The 17624-nt window shown below is 38.8% G+C and overlaps 1 protein-coding gene across 2 annotated transcripts in view; it reads right to left on the bottom strand.

Annotated features, from left to right (window-relative positions):
- PLPPR5 (phospholipid phosphatase related 5) overlaps positions 1-17624 on the bottom strand; it is a 72698-nt gene that overhangs the window by 54041 nt on the left and 1033 nt on the right. The gene's annotated exons all lie outside the window — the stretch shown is intronic.

The raw sequence follows: 17624 nt of genomic DNA, 5'->3' as shown, positions 1-17624 counted from the left end.
GTCTATTCAATTAACACAGCTGCTATTTTGAATCATGCCAGGACAGGCCTATACAGGAAGAAATCAAGTGCAATTCAAAGTGCTAGTTTGGACTTACAAAGGTTTACGTGGCTGGTTCCTAGGTACTTACCAAACCGCTTACTCTAACCAGTTTAATCCAGCCAAGCAGGTTCTCCTTGGAAAAGTTGCTTGCGGTACCCCACTTTTGTGAGGTGTGGATGGCTGAGGCCAGAAAATCTTGCTTTTCTTTCATGGTGACTACATTATAGAACAGCCTCCCTCTAGATACAGTATTAGGCTGATCTCCTCCGTAACAGCCTTGTGGGAACTTTTAAATACCTTTTCGGAGGGCCTTGGGGCAATGATTATCTGCTACTGCTTCTTTGATGAGTCTTCATCTATCCTTAGGCATTAGGATTATTCTTTTGTTTTTCCTGAGTACTGTTTTACCTTTTCCTTTCTTGTGGAACTTCTATGGTAGTTTTTTAAAAAGTTGCAGAGAAGGTTCAGCAGTGCATAAAACAAACAAACAAAGCACTAAAAAAAATTCCACGGGTTTAAAGAATTCTGATGAGGTTCAGAGGTCAGTTATAGCACGTCCCTCTGTGAAATCTTCCTTATAAAAACAGTGCCAATATGAAAGTTAGAACTAATCTTTGGCAGCATTTGCTAACATTCCCCTTCCTGTCCATCATGTAGATAAAAGTCTCTGCAAAATAAAGTGCTTTCCATCAATTAAGGGACACTGCCTGAATATACTGTAACACTGCCTTTTTTTCAAATATGGTGTCCATGCAGATTCAGTCTACTGAATCAGTTCCTAAACAGCACAGTATTAAAGAACATTTCACAGGAAACAAACAAGAAAAATGACAATGCAGATGTCAATGCATATGACAATGCAATGACAACAATCCTGACGATATAAGACATTCATAACAATGTCTCTATAATGTTCGAATCGGGCACTGTTTTTATTTACAACAAACTTTTGCTTAGAGAGTAGTTGGTTTATTGTGACATAAATCTCATTATGTTGCTACTTGAAAGAACTTAGCTTGCAACAGATCATTTCAGCTGAAATTAAGAAAACGTCCCATTCCACCAGCCTATATGCAAAATCATATGGCCAGTTAACTATGTGAGGTATGTCTGCGTGAGAAGGAAATTCTTTGCTGCAACTTGATCTTCTTCACACACGTTTCCTAACTTAAGAAAACCAGATGGCCATTTATGCAGAAACCTGATGGCATACTGAAGTGGTTCCCTAGACAGGAGAATGGAGTTGCTTTGTAGATTCCAACAAAATAATGAGACAGAAAGATTTAGGGATTTGTGCTGTCTCTCTTCTCATTTCATTTAAGATAAGGGTAGATGCATGCCTTGAAGGTAGAAAATCTGTCTTCCCATAGGGACATGCACAGCATTCCACCACAAATGATGGGAGAGAAAGTATACCTATCTCATAATTCATGTCTCTTTTCTGGAAGGTGTAAGAGAGGTCATAGCCTCTAAAATGTGTTAACCAATACTACTATCCTTCAGCAATTTGTATATAATGAAAGGATAATAACTCATCAGCTCACACAGAAATCCTACACATTTCAACATTCCACAGCAAAAGCTCATTTCTGTTTCACTGACTTGTTTACACTAAGATTTCTAAAGTCACTTATATATGGTACATATCAAGAAAAGCACTTTCTGTTGTAATAATTTTCTACTTAATATAATGTTTCTAAAGGAATGGGAAATGTGTATGTTTTTCTTAACCAGAAATGCCGCATTATCATTAAAAACATTAGAGTAACATTCAGTTGTTGGAAAGAAAGAATTTTTATCCCGGTTCATTGGTGATTCAAACTCTGCTCCTAGGATAATTCTGTAGGAATATTTGGGGGAGACTGGGATCTACAGTAGCATGTGTATGCAATAATCAATTTGTTATCACAGGATTAGATCTGCGAACCAGGCATTTTGTGTGGGATGCTCATAATGGAAATGGTGTCAATCCTTTCTTCAGGCTTTCAACCTTGATAGAATTTTTCCAGGCCAATAAGGCTACCAAGGAATTCTTTTTTATCTTCTGTAGAGACTCTATATATACCAGAAGTTCCTAGACCATCTACAGCTTCTATTTTTTTATACTCACAGGAGGAGAAATTTGGTTCTTCAGAGAAACTCCCTGTTTCTTATTTGTCCACTAAAAAAATCCCCATCACCTTCCAGGAAGGCCAGGGTTTCTTAGGGTACACTTTTAAGCTGGGGGAGATAACAGAGAGAGAGCAAGAAATACTGAGCAGATGCACTGATTCATAAGTAAAATCTGCAAGCTCAAAAGACAGATGCATCCAGCTTGTGAATCCCAAATTATTGCTATTAATAGCACCTAGACATGCCAATTTTTTCTGAAAAAGGATTTAAAAAATTATCTGCCTCTGACCTGTACCTGCTTAACAGACAGTAATATGACTGTTTGTATGATATCTGGCCAGCAAGATGATTTTTCTATTACGGTAGTTTAGGAATAAAATTATACTGTTGTGTTCAGTCGAAACTGCAGAAGTTACCTGTCTCCTTTTAGAAACACAATTTCTTTGACAGACAACATTCTCTCTCTTTCTCTCTCCTTCTCCTTCTCTTCCCCCGTGTCACTCACATGCACACATCTCTTATTAAATTCTTTAAGGGACTTCAGTCATTTTTCTTTGCATAGTGCTTGAAGCAACTGGACCCATAAGAGATGGATGTTAACATTAAGGTAGGTTGATAATCAAATTCTAGCTAATCAAAACACCTGTTTCTTTGACATTAGAAAGACAAAAAAAAAAAAAAAAGAATATCAGTTATAACAACTAATTATAACAAATTAATTCACTTCAGCAGAACAAGGTTGAGTTGAATTAAATCTAGGGGAACAAATTAACTATTTTACTGATGACTGCTCTGAATTACAGTATGTATTTGGAGGACCACACTGAATCTCAATACAATTACTAATGCAACTGGGCTAACCTCCCATTTTCTTTACATGGATGTAGACTGATCAACTAAAGAATCGTACTGTATTATGGATATCATTCACTTACGTATGACATGAAATCCTGTCATACTATGTACGCAGACTATACACTTCTACACTGTCAAGAACAAGGTTTTTCTGGATCCACGTGAATTTGATTCTGTGGAGTTCTGTGAGAAACTAAGGGCAAAAAAAGAAAATTCACTCAAACACAGGAGGGGTATCCATAGCAATTTTTCTAAGGTTCCATGGAAAGAACAGGTCTTGTTCTCCCATGAAGAAATTTTAGAGCTGCCATTTTGCAGATCCCAGATTCTGGAAAATGTTTTCTAACAAGTTCCACAAACTGAAAACCTTTGAAAACCCCAGGTCTGGAATGCTCCTCTTTCAGAAATTTAGAACTACACAGACATAATCCTCAGAGAGAAAGGTCATTAAATATTATGGTAAATGCTATGGGAGTTGTAGGACTGCACAAGGTTGGGAAAGACTGGGTTATACCACTAGCTCATCCCTGTACTGACTTCTCACCCCCAAAAATATAATGCTTCTGCTGGGAAATTACATCCTAAATGTATACCAGACAGGCATGAAAAATGGCTATAAAAAGCAGCAAAATAGCTGTCAGTATAAATTATGGTGCCCATTTGGCCTGCTTAATGATTGACATTCTAAAAACATTTCTGAAAATATTGTCCAAATGAAAATTGACATGGCTTAAAAACAGCACATTACATCGCATAAAAATAATGGTTCACTGGCAGAACTTGTGTCTTCCATAATACATTCATCAATTAGTATCAGAAAGTGTGAACTACCTCTAAAGGTAAAGGTAAAGGTTTCCCTTGACGTAAAGTCCAGTCGAATCCGACTCTAGGGGGCGGTGCTCATCTCTGTTTCTAAGCCTTGGAGCCGGCGTTGTCATAGACACTTCCGGGTCATGTGGCCAGCATGACGACACAGAACGCCGTTACCTTCCCGCCGAAGCGGTACCTATTGATCTACTCACATTTTGCATGTTTTCGAACTGCTAGGTGAGCAGGAGCTGGGATTAACAACGGGAGCTCACCCCGCCGCGCGGTTTCGAACCGCTGACCTTCCGATCGACAGCTCAGCGGTTTAACCCGCAGCGCCACCGCGTCCTCTACAGAGATATTAATTGAACTGACTTGAGCAACTATAAAAATGCTGCCTAATTGTAGGCATCCATTCCTAACCACAATGATGCCAAAACAGTGAGTGTGCATCATGACATCACAATGTAAACTCTGTCTTGCAGTGTTGCACACATGTATGTAAGGAGTGGAATTTGTATAATGTCATAATGCACATTTTGTCACTTGTCTCCTTTGCCTGCTCCCACAGATGCCTATGCCTAGAGCCTTTGCTCTTTCGATCATTGTTTCACACAAGGAAACCATCCTAATCCTGAAATCATTGTTTATATATTTCATGAAACAGGAAATACACTTTACATCAATGGTACTTCTGGGATACTCTCTCAGGTATCAGTGGGCTATTCAAGATACATGAAGATTGCAATGTGACTGTTGTTGCATCTACAGCTTTTCTAACATGTAACATAGATAAAGCATACTTGTTTGTTCAGAAGCCAGTAGACTTATTCCTTCATATGTAATCCTGCAGCCTTGATTTTTTTATAATCTGTTCAAGAAAAAGCAAATACCAAGAATGTTTTACAGTGTAAATAAAGTATGAAACTTACATGAGAATTTATTGCTTCTGCTGTTTTATGAAAACAGTTAACCTTGAGAACTGCAATTTGCAAAAGATGGAACTAGTCTGGGGAAAGTAATTTCTTCATATTCCTCAGATGCCAAACAAGCAGATTCCTTCTTTTTTTCTCCTGTAAATTCAAGCCAAGCCTTATGTACTCCAGCACTAATCCCAGTGAAGGAATAATTCCTTCATTACACATAATCTATAATGGTATTTGCTTGTTTTTAGCACAGTATGATGGGTAAACCCAGCCACTATAGTTTATTAACTAAGGTTTATAGTTCAGCATTATGTACGAATCAGGCTACTATATCTTGTTCAACAAATCATGGTTAAAATAAAACATGACTTAGAGCTATATGTGAACTCAAACATCACTTTCAGAATATGACTTGAGGTTTTGCCAACCATGGGTGCAAGAAATATCATTTATAATTGTGGTGGTATAAGTGAACTTATTAACCACATTTAACACTGCAAAGAGAATGGAGGAAGAAATCATTCAACAAAGAAAGGGGAAGGGGGGAATACACAACCCATTTCCAAAATCATACTTCTGCCAGCTCTAATGGATTACCAAGCACCACATTATCTGCTCAATACATTCTACTCAAAAAGGCATTAACTGGCAAATCTAACCTTAACCTCAAACTATGAGCTAAAATTTTCCATACCATCTTAGATATTCTGAGCACATCCTTTTACAAGAAAGTTATTATTCCTTAACCAGCCTTATACAGATTATTGTGGGGCGGGGGGGGGGGGGTTCTGTGCCTTTTCTTTCTTTCCATATAAAGAATGAAGAAGTACATGCAGTGGCAGCTAATAAATCATGCATCAACAAAGGCCAAAGGATGAGAGAGGTGAGGAAGGTAATTTTTATTGTTTTGACTGGGAGGAAAAGCCTTCAGTGTAAGAAGCTGATGGATTTCTCAGGTTCTAAGGACTACAATACTCTCCTTGAGTAATAGTAGTCTTTTCTGGCATCTTGGAAAACCTACAAATGTTATTTTGGCAACATTCCCCAATCTAAAAGCTGTAGCCCTGACACATCTGTAGGGAATAATGATGATGATGATGATAATGTTATTATGGCTTAAAGGATGATCCTTTATAGTACATAAAGCCATTCACCAGGATACACTTATTACAACTAAGTCAAATAATTCTATTTATTTATGAAAGTGATGATTTAATAGAGGCTTGATTTCCCCTTCTTCTTCCAGCAATAAGCACCACTTCTCATGCTGGAACATCTCCCAGTCCTCCAAACCAGCTCACATGATGTGGGGGGTGGTATCCGAAGAAAGCAGCAAAAAGCACCTTCTCACTTCTACTAGTTGAGCAGCTCCTAAGTAGAGCTTCTGAAAATTCTGAATACAGCCCAGAATCTTTAAATTACTAAGAGATTTTCTGTTGGTTTTCTGCAACAGGTTTGGGTTTTGTTTTGTTTGGTGCCTTGGAATCAGGTTTTTTTTTTTTTTCCACTCCTGGTGACTGCCTGGACAAGTCCCTGTTTTTGGCAAGGTTTTTCAGAAGCAGTTTGCCATTGCCTCCTTCCTAGGGCTGAGAGAGTGTGACTGGCCCAAGGTCACCCAGCTGGCTTTGTGCCTAAGGCAGGACTAGAACTCCCGGTCTCCCGGTTTCTAGCCTGAAGCCTTAACCACTATGCCAAACTAGCTATTCTTCTCAAAATTGTCCTTAAAAACACATTTTTGCTGCAAAGAGATATTTGGAGTAATAAAGAACTCTTTTCTGTAAGTTATGAAGGCTAGGTAAGTAATTTATAATTTTAGGTAGGAAAAAGAATATAATCGCTCTTTGCTGATGTTTCTGAAAATGTAGTATGCTAAATAATAGTCGTCTAGAGGACCAGAAACTAAATCAGTGAATCAAAGAGAAAAATTCATAACATACTGAAATAATTCATTAACATAAATCCTGAAAAGAGTTTCAGAAAATAGAGAAGAGAAAATATATTCCACCCCCTTCCACAATTGCTACATTAAGGAAAAGCACCATTCAGAGGGACGGTAACACTTGTAAAATCTTTATTTTTATTTTTGTTTCCAAGCTGTATTTTTAAAATGATTCCAAATAAGTAGATAAGGCATCTGAAGGAAAGGACCACATAGGTAGTGCCAATATATAGAGGGAGGAAAACAGCACTGATTCTTAGGAGAAATCAAATCTCACTTTATGATCTTTATGTTACTGACAGCTCTTTGAAAGCCACACTGCTCACGTTAGTCAAATAATAATCCAAACCCTGAAGGCTGCAGCATAGATCTAGAAGTCCTGTAAAATCTGAAAACATCACACAGCTGGTACACTAATTTATAAAAACCCTGTCCTACAAGCAATCTGTCCAGGCAAGGAAAACTGTGTATACTCAGCTAATGCAGACTATAATCAACTGTTCATTATCTCAACATAAAACAGTGATTGCTTCAACATAAAACATAATCACAAGTGTTTTTAAGCAATGTTGATGGAATTGAAATACAGTAGCTACAGTGTATGAGGGTGTGGGTTTTGGCAGCTAATGATACAGAACCTAGCTTAACCTGAACAGGTCTGGCACTGTCTGCCATCTGAAAGGGAAACCCTCCACGAACACCATATGTGCCACCCAAGTTCCTAAACCAACCTTCCCCAAGATGGTGTCTTCCAAATATCACTGCCCATAATTCCTAGACATCACTGCCCATAATTCCCAGCCTGCAGAACCAAACAGAAAGATTTTGCCTAGGAAATATGAAACCATCTGGAAGGTACCAGCTTGGGGAATAATGCACTACAGGAAATACATACATAATTTTTATTACAGTCTTAGACCAGTACAACTAGAGAAAATCTGCAAAATACATGTACAACAAATCATGCACTTAATTCCTATCCTGGTCCTCAAGATCAGCAGCTGCTAATTTACCTGCAAATGCTAGACAGCTCCATCTAGGATTTCAGGAACCAGGCAAGATTCAGAATATACTCAATGTTGTGGTATAACGTTCAGGATTTGGGCCAACCAGCTAGTTATGCCATCTTTCAGTGTACTCTATTCTATTCTCCCACCCATCTCCACCACATCCCTACACCGGCACTTAATGAGTCACCAATATTCCACAACCCCTGGATACTCCCAACAGTCATTGTACTTTGTAGCTTCTCTCTCCTCCCTACCACTTGCCCAAATCTTGTACTTAAAATTCTCATACTTCTATGAACCTTGTGATTTCCTCCAGCTTATCAACATCTCTCTAATATACCTGCAGGTAATCTTTGAGCATAATAAGTAATGGCACTCACTCCTAAACTTAGAGAATGATGGAACATCTGTGATCAAACCTTCCATCTCTTTCATATAGTTTAATTTCTTTTCAAAACAGCTGCAAGTAAGACAGGGATTGCCACTGAGGAGAAAGGTTTAATTTTTCATCCATAATTGATGATTGCAGCTTCCAAATTGCAGTTTACTCCACTAAAAAAAACCTACTGGCATATGTGTATTTTCTGTCTGGAGCAGCAGCACAACGTGGAGAGAAATAGAAACAGAGAAAACCGTTCAAGCTTAATTGGCTGCAGGCTATCTCATCTTGGGGAGGGGGGTTATTTTTCAAATGCAGATTTCTAGGTCCCTCAGTCAGAATCTCTAAACTCCCTCCAAGCCATATTCTCTGACAGGTCCTACTACAATTACTGATACAAGCTACCCAGTCTTGCTGTATTCCCCGGCAACAAAGTTGTCTGGAGGATATTTGCAGAAATTTGGCATGCAGAAGATTTTAATGCAAATGAATTTTTTATCCTTTACATACTGAACAAAGATAGGATAGTATAACTCTGCTTTAGACTCAGTCTATGCCCATGGCTGGAATAGTTTTATCTAAGGCAGTGTCTCTCAACCTTGGGAACTTAGGTTTAGTGGAATATAATTCAATAAGTACAAGTTAACTAAATAAATCTGCCTTTTACTTCAGATAAAAGGATTGCCCATAAATTGCTTCAGTTTTGAAATCTAATGAAGATACAAATATAAGAACCTTGCCAGATCAAAGTTAAAGACAATCCTCCACGCTTTTCCTTGTTGTGCCCATTCACATTAGGACCTAGAGGCAGTAAGCTCTCCCAAAACGTTGTTTGAAGTCACTATATACTAGAAGAGATAAAAGTATGTATTAACTATGGGGTGGACCAGAACCCAAGCAAATGCACTGTTTCAGATGTCTATCATGACAACAGCCCCACTAGGTAGACCAGACCAGGAAATCAACTCCACAAGAAGGGTAAAATTACTTTTATTCAGATTGACTATCATAATAGAATCTTGCAAGTGTGATTGTGCTGTACCTCCTCCTCCTTCTGATACTCCTGTGAATCTGGGAGGTGTCTGCCTGAGCCATTTCCGAATGTTATCTCATTCTGGACTTTAAAAAAATATGCTTCATCCCCTTTTGCCTAGATAACGGTTCCTGCATATCTCTGTCAAGGTCATCTTCCTTACCCGCTACAGATAACAGAATGTCACAATCATTGAGCTTCTTTCCTAGATATGATTGGACTGTGGGTTTTTGAAGGAAGAGGGGGAATGCAGTTAAGGTATTTGGGAACAGTACTGTGCCAATTTGGGGGTGGGGGTTGCATTGGCTCAGTTAAACTATAGCAATGAACTAACTATGGCCAATCTCAAAACTGCTAATTATGTCTGATCTGGTAGTACTTGACTGGAAGACAACTAAGATGTCTCTGGTCTGTAGACTAGACTGGGAACTAAGGAAAAAAAAATCCCAAAAAGTGATAAACCACTTCTGCAATGCTGCCATAACATTACATAGATATGTATATGAAATCACAGTGCTTCTTCACCTTGGTGAGCCCAATCAAGGTCTCTTTGCACAAACCTATTGTAGTTGGTTACCTGTCTGGCTTTATGGAATGAAAAAAATTTGGTCACCATTAAAAAAAAAGAAAACAAACAAAAAAAGGAAACAAAAAGACCAGAACACCTCCTTGACAGCAATCAACACCCAGATAAGCAAAGATTAACACCAGGATTAACAGTGGACAAACAATCAAGCATTATACAATACCCAGATACCCAGTCAAACAACCAAGCAGTAAACAGCCTAATCAAGGAACTGCCAAGGAGAGAACAACACTCCCACCAACACAGGCAGGGCAAACTACCGTATATAAACAGAGAGCAAACCCCACTCCCTTCTAGCACTGAAGATGTTGCCTAGTGGGGCAATGAAACGTCTGCAAGCAAACAACAAGGCTCAGAGAGCACCAAGGACTCCACAGTTCAACCCTGAGCTACAGATATTCTCTTCCATCGGTATGTACTTGCATCAGACACCAAACACAAATATGCAACAGTCATTATGTGCATATAATTTTGGCATCACTACTTTGCCGTGGAGGCTGCTGGTGGTTTTGCAGCATCTGGGGGACTGCATGGTATGTTCCAAGCCATGAGTAAGATCCATGCAGTCTTTGAAACCTTTCTGCAGCCTTCAGAGGATCTTCTGATCATAATTGCTGAAAACTGACCACATAGTTCACCCTGTTTTGAGGTGGGTGTGGCAGGATGGACTGTACTAAAATTGTAGGCACACTTTAAGTGCTTTTCTTCCCCTTTAAGCCTAACACACCTCAATGTAAGGGCTGGGAGATGGTTAAAAGCCCTGGGTTTGGAACAGCTGGGTGTGCTGTGGTGTGTAGGAGAAGCAGAAGACAGAAGGAAGCGAGGGTGAGAGCAGCAGTTAAGGCTTGTAGCAAAGGTAGAGAAGGAGTAAGTGAGACTTTGTCCACTTAAAGGGGAACTGGGTTCTTAAGATAGTAGTTGAATTGTTAGTAGTGTTTAATAGTTATAGTAACAGAAATAGTATAGTGATAGAATAGCTTAGCGACCTACATGTATTAGTTAGAATAGACATAGTTTAGAATAGTATAGTAATAGAAATACAGGTTAGTTGGAAAGAATTGTATTGGTCACCTAGGTAGAAAAAAAGCACTTTTATACTGTGAATAGTGGTTTTGTAAGTATAAGAACCTTCCCCCCAACATAAAAGGGGTGAATGAAAGGTCTTTGTGTGCAGTGTCTCATTTGGGAACATCTTGGTGAGTCTGAATAAACAACCCTTGGGTATCAAACGAACCTGTGACAGTGGGAAACAGATGAAAATCAATATAAGCTTTAAAACAGGCACATCAGTTAAAAAGCAAAACAATTCAGGAGAATCTCAGCCCTGCCCACATGTGTTACATGACCACAGCTGCTTTCTGACCTCTGGTCCCTTCCCAAAGTTAACCGTGGTTCTTGGCTATAAGAGAGGCAGTGGGCTGCAAATGCTTGTAAAAATAGTTTTTCCCTATTAGGGGATGTGTCCCATCTTGCATTACAACTACAGTTTAATTATGCACTCTTTGAAGAAGTAATCTACAAATCATCATAATGACATATAGGTATTTGGCTATGTTAGATATTTATTTCCAAGCTATCAAAAAAGCTTTAAAAGTTCTCAATACTGCTGGAGAGATGGAGTGTAGGGTGGCATAACAATAACATGCATTTTTTTCTCTACTTCTCTCATTAAAAAAAATACCTGAGAATCCAGGAAGAACATACATCTCTATATATAAATTTAATATTTTGGTACAGATAAATGTCTTGACATGTCCATGACTTTTAGATATTAAGCATACTTCAATCAGCAAAGAAATTTCTCAGCTTTTTCTGCATATTCTGACTGAGCTTCACAGCCACTGGACAGAATTGAGGGAAAACATTTTCATTCAGAAAAAAGGAGTACAAGGTGAGAACTTTTCCCCCATTCATACCTAAAAAATTGATTTCTTTCTTACCTCCTGTCAGCATCTCTAACTCTGGCTGTGGGGCACCATCTTGATGTTTCTACCAACTACAAAAGTGCAAGGCAGGAAGAAGCAGATAGTCATTCTCAGCAACTCCTCACCAAATGTACAAGTCTTTTCTTCTGTTTTTATTTTCAAATAGGGCAATGCCAGATCGGATTTTAAACCAATACAGCGTACATGTTGCCAATTTTGCTCTTTCATACACTGAAAAATACGCATGAATATACACTGTATTCAAATGACCTTTCTAAACTATGACTGTGCTAGGGGAGGGTGTAATATTGCCATTGTCACTAGATTTTTTTATAGCTGTCACTAATTTCTGGTAGATTAAACACAGTGGGCTGAAGGTCATATAAGGGAAACTGGAGGCCAAACAACTTAGGTGAGTAAAAGTGGATGAAATGTAAGAAAAAAGGGTACTTTTTAAAATTCTGTACATAATCAAGTTTTAGAATGCCCACTCTTGCTGTTTAACATATCTGTTCCGGGTGCTTCTGTCCCAGGTTCTGATCAGCACCAGGGCAATGCTTATACTGGATGAGACTTCACGTGGCTCACCTGGTTGTCTCTTCTTCTCCCAGAGTGACAGCTGAAAGATGCTTACTCTGGATGGGACTTTATATTGGTCTTCTAGAACCTGCAGTGAAATTTATCCACCATCCCTCCATGGCCTGCCCACTTCCACACACAAAAAAATGATGATGTAGCCTGCACTGGTCACTGATCTATCTGGTCCAAACTGGGTGTGCTATCTCAGAGGCCATTTGCATGCTACACACTACACACATTGGTAATGCTCTGGTCAGCAGTAAACCACATTGTCCAGGCAGAAGAGGACAGCTGTCTTGATCTTGCTTCAAGTGTCTTAAAGATAAACTACTTCCTGCTGTTTTTTTTTTTAAGAGAAAGATCAATCTCTGATATGGGAAACTGTACTTCAGGTGGGTAGAAAAGCAGATAGCTGAAAGTAGAATGCTGGCAATCTCTAAAGTGCATGCTCATGCTCTACTGTTCTTCAGTTCAATACAAGGTGTGGATATGCTATAATCTTAAATGTAAATTATTTGTATAAATGGAGTGGGATTCATTTTCTTCCTGGCTGTCCAGATTGTCTTCTGATGGAACCCTTGAGGCACTTTGAGTTTTGTTCTGCTGGAATACAAAATAGGAGGAGGAAGGAGTATTAGGTATGTTCGCCACCTTGAGTTATTTATAAAAATAAGGTGGGATAAAAATTAAATAAACTCCAAAGGAATATTCTTGGTGGAGCTATTTCATTCTGAGCTCCAAAAGCAATACTTAATTTCACTAGATTTTTAATAACTACACAATATTTTTATTTTTAGATCTGTGCTCCTATATGTTCTTCAGGTACATATGCATTTATCACATTTTTATTGTATTTCTGACGAGTGATATGTATTTCTGCTACAAATCCTAATAAGAAAGCATATTATATTTCAAACTCCTACTTTTTCCATTGCATCACTAGTCAATTAGTGTGTGCTATATGACTGCATTATATGCACAGAAGATAACACTCTGGATTTATTAATACGTGGCTACATATCAGCAATTGTATCATATAGCATTGGAGTAGCATGCTAGCTATGTGTGGGCTGGTTAGCATGACAATGAAGTGGATAAATGGCTGACTTAAAAAGAATGCTTATTAATCATTCCTTTTCAAATTGGAATGAGGTATTGAATGGTGCCAATCTTGGGGCTTATACTCTTCAACATTTTTATTAATGATATGAAGAGGAGGAAGAAATGTTTATCAAATTTGCAAGTGATGTAAGATTGAGTTGGCTAGCATATAAACTAGAAGACTAAAATAAAATTCAAAATAATGTTGGTAGGATTATAGAAATTGATTGAAAACAACACAGTGAAGTTTAATAAAGACAAATGAAAAATTCTTCACTTGGAAAACAGCTCAAGGACAGAGGTATGGAGGATATCTGCCTTGGTAGCCCGTACTTGTGAAAAAGATCTGGAACTGTAAACAAACACAAACTAAACAGGCTACATCAACAGAAATATGATTTGTCAAGCATAGAAAGAGACTTAATACACAGGGGAAGGGCCAGTTCTATTTCATTCTGAATTGGTCAGAATGTTCATCAGTTATTGTGTCCAGTTCCAGGCACCACAGTTTGAAGAAAAAATGAGAGAGCTACAGAGGAGTGCAACAAATACCTAAAAAATAAGTTCTATGAAGAGAGATTGGAAAAACTGGGAATATTAAGAAGGCTGGCATAATAGCTCTCTCCAAATACCCAAAAGATACCATATAGATGGCCAAGATGGTATTCCCTACCACACCAGACATGAAACAACAGACTTACGTTAAAGAAGGCAGATTCTGGTTCAGTGTTGGAAACAGCTTCCTAACAGACAAGTTTGACAGTGGAAACAATTACTCAGGGAAGTGGTAGGCTCCCCTTCCCTGAAAATGTTCAAGCAGAGGCTAGACACCTATCTGTCCATGATAGTTTAATTTGAATTCCTGCACTGAACAGGAAGTTGGACTCAGTGGCCTAAATGGCCCCTTCTAACTCTTGTTATTTTAATTGCAGGTAAAAATCCAAACAGAGTTCTGCCTTTGAACCAAAGAGGCATTCTACCTGTGCTGCTTTTACTAGCATAAATAAGAACATTTTAATCACTTTCTAATGTGATCGATTGGATTTGCCCCAAACTTTCAGCCTAAGGCAAAAGACAAATTGACAATTCCTTCCCTCGTCCTGCTTATAGAAACTGATTAGTAATCCAGACTGGCGGGATGTCATGCAATAGTCAGTCTTCCCACCCCCACCCCCCCAAAATAGGGGTAACAGGTAGACCTTAGAGCCAAAAGACTGCCACTGCTAGCACCTGCTACCTGAAGGTGGTGCTTCACACTGCCTTTATGGCCAATAAACAAAATATAAGATGGGATTCTGCTAGGTAGAGAGTAGTGGGCTTGGTACTTAGGGGAGAGAAACACCAGGAAGAGACTTAACCCTAATCCTTACAGTGTCCTTTAGTGCAGTCTTTTACCATTTCTGTCATTTATTTTCTTGGGGGAAAAGACTGAACTTGAGAACACCATTTTGTTGGAGCCAAAAACCTTTCAATCATCTCTGCCAGTGGACAGTTTAACCCCCATTATAGACCCTGAAAGAGTCACAGTGCAGAGCAAAGCAGGTAACCTTTGCGGGGCGGGGGGGGGGGGCCCTGCGGACTGTCCTTTTATCTTTTCCCAAAGGCCGTGGGACAAGATGATGACATAAGTGGATAGGAAGGGTGTCTCAGATTTTTTTTTCTCTTTCCTAGGGGATTTTACTTTTATAGGATAGTTAGACTGTCAGTTTCCTGTAGAGATACAAATCCCACAAAAATATCACTCAGAGTCCACCTCTGGGTTACCCTTCCCAATGTGATCATCAAGGCAAACTCACTTGCTACCAGCAAAATTATAGACATCTATTAACAGTTCATCACTCCCGAGAGAAAGAAGAAAGTAGCTGGGAATGAGGATGAAAAATTCCGTGGATACGGTGGCTGGCTCTGAAGAAAAAAGTGGATGGCTCCCTCCCTCCCTCCCTCCATTAGGACTGGTAACAGGCCTCTATCTTGTAAATATAAATGAGTCAGCTGGCACTGAAAAGGAATGCTTTGAGAGAGCACACTTCAAATTAGATAATCTATTGCATTCCAAGCTCCTCTGGAGGGCAGATCATATTAATGATGGAAGCTCTTCCAAAGCAATTGCATTGTATTCATAATCCTCTTCACACTGTACAGAGCAATCTGTTTAATATATACTAGACATAAATAATGTAGCTGCCTATTTGCAATGTAACATTTCAGGGGATAAATAAAAAAGTATTTTAATGGCCATTTTAAAATAATACTGCCAGAGCAGCATGTTATTAATATATCACTTGGCCACAAATCTTCTTAAAAATTAATATCTTGTATCTTTGGAAATAGCCTGCCAGTGACCAACCTGTTTGGGATGCGATGATTTAACCCTGTGAAAAAACTGATTAAGAAGAAGCTCCTCTCCATGCATCTTCCCTCTCCTCTACTGTGAACACTCCCTGGGCCTAAGATACCAATTCCAGGAGCAACATCTCTATGGCCAAAAAGAACAATCCATAAAAAGAGCAGGAAAAAGCCAGCCTCAGCTAGGGAATAATCAAGAATGTTCAGCTATATGGTAGGCATATAGCTATGGCTAAGGCAATGTTAGTCAGCCATTTTGAATCCAGGGTAAACATGAAGAGTTTGGTGCAAATAATCATGGGAACACAGATTAAAAATGTAAGACCTATTCAGCATTCAGTTCCCACAGCGGCCAAGCAGAATCCTATGAGAAACCCACAAGTAAGACAAGAATACAATAGCACTCTTCCACTCATGTTCCCTAGCAACTAGTACTTACAGACATACCAGAGGTAATCTGTAGCCATGATGACTTGATGAGGTGAACTTAATGTTGCTGAGAAAATCTGTGTGTTGGGGATAGTAATCTCATGCTGTCTTTACAAGAGGCACAGAACACATATCTTTAACCTTCTCTCACAGCCATGCCTAGAGAAATAACAATTCTTTTGGGATCTCCTTCTTTCCAGCTGACACTGGAGTGATGCAACCACACCCACAAATCCAGTGTGAAACAGCGAGCATGCATAGTTTGGTTGGAAAGAAGTTATGTATCAAGGTCTGGAGAGGGGAAATAAAGAAGAGCCACTGTGACCACTCTCTGGATTCTATCTTTCCAGGAATGCACAAGTTGAAATAATCATGACTCCCTAGGACAAAAAAAGAAATTTCTTAAAAATATGTATTTCATAGGAAAAATAACGCCAAGCTAACAAAATAACCTAAAGAAGACTCATCACCCTATATACAGCCCAGTCAATTCTGCAACAGAATGTTCATCAACCAATGGAGTTGTCTACAGAAAACGAGATTGATTAATCTATTACATATTTTGCAAAGATAAAGTACATTTCTGTGTTTCTATTTATTTCTATAATGTGTTTATTTACAAGCCTATAAATGTCAGAAACAAGACCTCTTTAAATGCAAAGGCTCTGTTCTCTTCCTGACACTGTCCAACACGTTTCATCGTAAACTCAGAGGACTAAGTTACACCACAATTTTAAGCATGTTTATGCAGAAATTGGGCCTTGGAATTCAGTGGGGATTTTTTTCCAAGCATGAGCACAGCATAGTAGCCCTCTTCATATTCTGCTTATACTAACAAGTGTCAGCAAGAAACCATTATGTACCCATCCTTGAACCATCATATGACCAAATTTAATTGGTAAAGATGCATGTATTACATGCATATGTGCAAATATGATTGTGATAATTTAAAGCAATGGGAAGGACTCACTGGTTTTCTTGTTTTCCAGACATGGCTATGTATTATAACAATAATATTGTAATTTGAACTTATTTTTATCCCACAGCAGGCTAAAATTTTTGTTCAACAGGAGAAACAGTTTGTACAATGGGAGAAAATTACCAGCCCAACTTCAAATATTTTATAATTGGGGCATAAATGGCTCCATGATTTTAAATCAACGTGAAGGGTTCCAACATTTGATAACCAATGAGATTTTTAGTGCAGCCCTGCTGGTATTATTTCTTTGTCAGAAATTCATAGGACAGTGTGTTTATAAAACTGCACATTCCAAAATATCCCTTTCCATTTTTATTGCCTTAACATTTATTGCTGGGAGGGAGAATCCCAGCATCATCATTTTATGCAGTGTCTTACACATCTAAGCGTGTGTGCGTTTGTGTCTAAATATATCCCACCTCGAATGGTCACACCCTCCCCTTTTTGTTCATCCGCTCAATATGCTGCGGGACTATTAAATGCTTTTGCCTAATGACATTACAACTTGTACACTGAGCTGTTTCAAGACAGATGCTCCTTGATACCCTTTTCCCCAGGGGAACCCAGCTGAATGCC

Source organism: Candoia aspera, chromosome 3, assembly GCF_035149785.1.
Source record: "Candoia aspera isolate rCanAsp1 chromosome 3, rCanAsp1.hap2, whole genome shotgun sequence".
Classification (NCBI taxonomy): domain Eukaryota; kingdom Metazoa; phylum Chordata; class Lepidosauria; order Squamata; family Boidae; genus Candoia; species Candoia aspera.
Note: the sequence above shows the minus strand (reverse complement) of the source record. Positions and strands in the feature narration are given on the sequence as shown.